The sequence below is a fragment of the Gigantopelta aegis genome, chromosome 7, assembly GCF_016097555.1.
Source record: "Gigantopelta aegis isolate Gae_Host chromosome 7, Gae_host_genome, whole genome shotgun sequence".
Taxonomy (NCBI): Eukaryota; Metazoa; Mollusca; class Gastropoda; order Neomphalida; family Peltospiridae; genus Gigantopelta; species Gigantopelta aegis.
Window position 1 is genome coordinate 25,824,279 of NC_054705.1, and position 5,407 is coordinate 25,829,685.

The following is a 5,407-nucleotide window of genomic DNA, read 5'->3' on the forward strand; positions in this document are numbered from 1 at the left end:
TACCCAGTTCTGTCTGGAACTGGCACACCCCAACCCTATACCCAGTTTAAGGACTGGAACTGGCCACTGCCTGCTGTCCACGCCCGAAACCCTTACCCAGTTTTCGCTCTTGAACCGGGCCTGGCACTATCAAACACCCAACCCCATACCCAGTTAAAGGACTAGAACTGGCCCTGCCTGCTGTCCACACCCAATCACCATACACAGTTTATGCACTAGAACTGGCCCTGCCTGCTGTCCACGTCCGAACCCCGTACCCTGTTTTCGCTCTTGAACCGGCCCTGGCATCTGTCACACACCCCAACCCCATACCCAGTTAAAGGACTGGAACTGGCCCTGCCTGCTGTCCACACCCAATCCCATTCACAGTCCTGTATGCACTAGAACTGGCCCTGCCCACGTCCCAACCCCGTACCCAGTTTTCGCTCTTGAACCGGGCCTGGCAGGTGTCACACACCCCCAACCCATACCCAGTTAAAGAACTGAACTGGCCCTGCCTGTCGTCCACACACAACATTAACCCCGTCACAGTTTTCACCCTTGAACTGGGCCTGGCAACTATCACAGACCCCAACCCCACACCCAGTAATAGGACTAATGTCCACACCCAATCACCATTCACAGTTTGCGCACCAGAACTGCCCCTGCCTGCTATCCATACCCCAACCCCGTATTCAGTTTTCGCTATTGAATTGGCCTTGGCATCCTTCACACAACCCAACCCAATACCCAGTTAAGAGGACTAGAACTGCAAATGCCTGCCGTCTACACAAGAACCCCTTACCTAGTTGGCACGCTTGAACTGGCCCTGCCTGCTGTCCACGTCTGAACCCCTTACCCAGTTTTCGCTCTTGAACCGGGCCTGGCAGCTATCACACACACCAAACCCATACCCAGTTAAAGGACTGGACATGGCCCTGCCTGCTGTCCACACCCAATCACCATTTACAGTTTACGCACTATAACTGGCCCAGCATGGTGTCCACGTCCGAACCCCGTACTCTGTTTTCGCTCTCTAACCGGGCCTGGCATCTATCTAACACCCCAACCCCATACCCAGTTAAAGGACTGGAACTGGCCCTGCCTGCTGTCCACACCCAATCACCATTCACAGTTTACGCACTAGAACTGGTCCTGCAGCACAACCATGTACACAGCCCGAACCCCGTACTGGCCCTTTCGCTCGTCCACGCACAAACCCCGTACTCAGTTTTCACCCTTGAACCGGGCCTACCCAGTTACAGGACCCAAACCAACACCCAGTAACAGGACTAATGTCCACACCCAATCACCATTCACAGTTTACGCACCAGAACTGGCCCTGCCCGCTGTCCATGCCCCAACCCCGTATTGTGTTTTCGCTATTGAATTGGTCCTGGCATCCTTCACACACCCCAACCCAATACCCAGTTAAGAGGACTGGAACTGGCCATGCCTGCCGTCTACACAAGAACCCCTTACCTAGTTGGCACGCTTGAACTGGCCCTGCCTGCTGTCCACGTCTGAACCCCTTACCCAGTTTTCGCTCTTGAACCGGGCATGGCAGCTATCATACACCCCAAACCCGTACCCAGTTAAAGGACTGGACCTGGCCCTGCCTGCTGTCCACACCCAATCACCATTTACAGTTTATGCATTATAACTGGCCCAGCATGGTGTCCACGCCAAAACCCCGTACTCTGTTTTCGCTCTCTAACCGGGCCTGGCATCTATCTAACACCCCAACCCCATACCCAGTTAAAGGACTGGAACTGGCCCTGCCTGCTGTCCACACCCAATCACCATTCACAGTTTACGCACTAGAACTGGCCCTGCCTGCTAGTGTCCATGCCCCAACCCCGTACCCTGTTTTCGCTATTGAACCGGGCCTGGCATCTGTCAAACACCCCAACCCAATACCCAGTTAAAGGACTGGAACTGGCCCTGCCTGCTGTCTACACACAATCACCATTCACAGTTTATGCACTAGAACTGGCCCTGCCTCCTGTCCACGCCCCAGCCCCGTACCCTGTTTTCGCTATTGAACCGGCCCTGGCATCTATCACACACCCCAAACCTATACCCAGTTAAAGGACTGGAACTGGCCCTACCTGCTGTCCACACCCAAACACCATTTACAGTTTACGCACTAGAACTTGAATGGTGTCCTGGCCCGAAACCCCGTATCTGTTTTCGCTCTCTAACCGGGCCTGGCCATCAAACACCCCAACCCCATACCCAGTTAAAGGACTGGAACTGGCCGTGCCTGCTTGTCCACACCCAATCACCATTCACAGTTTGCGCACTAGAACTGGCCCTGCCTGCTGTCCATGCCCCAGCCCCGTATCCTGTTTTCACTATTGAACTGGCCCTGACATCTGTCACACACCCCAACCCTATACCCAGTTAAAGGAATGGAACTGACACTGTGTGCTGTCAAAACCCAATCATCATTCACAGTTTACGCACTAGATCTGGTCCTGCACCACAACCATGTACACAGTTGACACGCTTGAACTGGCCTTGCCTGCTGTGCACGTCCGAAACCCTTACCCAGTTTTCGCTCTTGAACCGGGCCTGGCATCTATCAAACACCCCAACACCATACCCAGTTAAAGGACTGGAACTGGCCCTGTCTGCTTTCCACACCCAATCACCATTCACAGTTTATGCACTAGAACTGGCCCTGCCTGCTGTCCATGCCCCAGCCCCGTATCCTGTTTTCACTATTGAACTGGCCCTGACATCTGTCACACACCCCAACCCTATACCCATTTAAAGGAATGGAACTGACACTGTGTGCTGTCCACACCCAATCATGATTGACAGTTTACGCACTAGATCTGGTCCTGCACAACAACCATGTACACAGTTGACACGCCAGAACTGGCCCTGCCTGTCGTCCATGCACAAACCCCGTACTCAGTTATCACCCTTGAACCGGGCCTGGCAAGTATCACAGACCCCAACCCCACACCCAGTAACAGGACTAATGTCCACACCCAATCACCATTCACAGTTTGCGCACCAGAACTGGCCCTGCCCGCTGTCCATGCCCCAACCCCGTATTGTGTTTTCGCTATTGAATTGGTCCTGGCATCCTTCACACACCCCAACCCTATACCCAGTTAAGAGGCCTGGAACTGGCCATTCCTGCTGTCTACACAAGAACCCCTTACCTAGTTGGCACGCTTGAATTGGCCCTGCCTGCTGTCCACGTCTGAACCCCTTACCCAGTTTTCGCTCTTGAACCGGGCCTGAGAGCTATCATACACCCCTAACCCGTACCCAGTTAAAGGACTGGACCTGGCCCTGCCTGCTGTCCACACCCAATCACCATTTACAGTTTACGCACTATAACTGGCCCAGCATAGTGTCCACGCCAAAACCCCGTACTCTATTTTCGCTCTCTAACCTGGCCTGTCATCTATCTAACACCCCAACCCCATACCCAGTTAAAGGACTGGAACTGGCACTGCCTGCTGTCGACACCCAATCACCATTTACAGTTTATTCATAAGAAATGGCCCAGCATAGCTAGCGTCCACGCCCTAACCACGTACCCTGTTTTCGCTCTCTAACCGGGCCTGGCATTTATCAAACACTCCAACCAATACCCAGTTAAAGGACTAGAACTGGCCGTGCCTGCTTTCCATACCCAATCACCATTCACAGTTTGTGCACTAGAACTGGCCCTGCCTGCTGTTCATGCACCAGCCCCGTATCCTGCTTTCACTATTGAACTGGCCCTCACATCTGTCACACACCCCAACCTTATACCCAGTTAAAGGAATGGAACTGACACTGTGTGCTGTCAAAACCCAATCATCATTCACAGTTTACGCACTAGATCTGGTCCTGCACCACAACCATGTACACAGTTGACTCGCTTGAACTGGCCCTGCCTGCTGTCCACGTCCGAACCACGTACCCAGTTTTCGCTCTTGAACCGGTCCTGGCAGGTGTCACACACCCCAACCCCATACCCAGTTAAAGAACTGTAACTGGCCCTGCCTACTTTCCACACCCAATCATTATTCACAGCGTATGCACTAGAACTGGCCCTGCCTGTCGTCCACGCACAAACCCCGTACTCAGTTTTCACCCTTGAACTGGGCCTGGCAACTATCACAGACCCCATCCCCACACCCAGTAATAGGACTAATGTCCACACCCAATCACCATTCACAGTTTGCGCACCAGAACTGCCCCTGCCTGCTATCCATACCCCAACCCCGTATTCAGTTTTCGCTATTGAATTGGCCTTGGCATCCTTCACACAACCCAACCCAATACCCAGTTAAGAGGACTAGAACTGCAAATGCCTGCCGTCTACACAAGAACCCCTTACCTAGTTGGCACGCTTGAACTGGCCCTGCCTGCTGTCCACGTCTGAACCCCTTACCCAGTTTTAGCTCTTGAACCGGGACTGGCAGCTATCTAACACCCCAACCCTATACCCAGTTAAAGGAATGGAACTGACAATGTGTGCTGTCCACACCCAATAATCATTCACAGTTTACGCACTAGATCTGGTCCTGCACCACAACCATGTACACAGTTGACACACTTGAACTGGCCCTGTCTGTCGTCCACGCACAAACCCCGTACTCAGTTTTCACCCTTGAACCGGGCCTGGCAAGTATCACAGACCCCAACCCAACACCCAGTAACAGGACTAATGTCCACACCCAATCACCATTCACAGTTTACGCACTAGAACTGGCCCTGCCCGCTGTCCATGCCCCAACCCCGTATTGTGTTTTCGCTATTGAATTGGTCCTGGCATCCTTCAAACACCCCAACACTTTACCCAGTTAAGAGGACTGGAACGGGCCATTCCTGCTGTCTACACAAGAACCCTTTACCTAGTTGGCACGCTTGAACTGGCCCTTCCTGCTGTCCACGTCTGAACCCCTTACCCAGTTTTCGCTCTTGAACCGGGCCTGGCAGCTATCATACACCCCAAACCCGTACCCAGTTAAAGGACTAGAACTGGCCGTGCCTGCTTTCCACACCCAATCACCATTCACAGTTTATGCACTAGAACTGGCCCTGCCTGCTGTTCATGCCACAGCCCCGTATCCTGTTTTCACTATTGAACTGGCCCTGACATCTGTCATTCACCCCAACCCTATACCCAGTTAAAGAAATGGAACTGACACTGTGTGCTGTCCACACCCAATCATGATTCACAGTTTACGGACTAGATCTGGTCCTGCACCACAACCATGTACACAGTTGACACACCAGAACTGGCCCTGCCTGTCGTCCATGCACAAACCCCGTACTCAGTTATCACCCTTGAACCGGGCCTGGCAAGTATCACAGACCCCAACCCCACACCCAGTAACAGGACTAATGTCCACACCCAATCACCATTCACAGTTTGCGCACCAGAACTGGCCCTGCCCGCTGTCCATGCCCC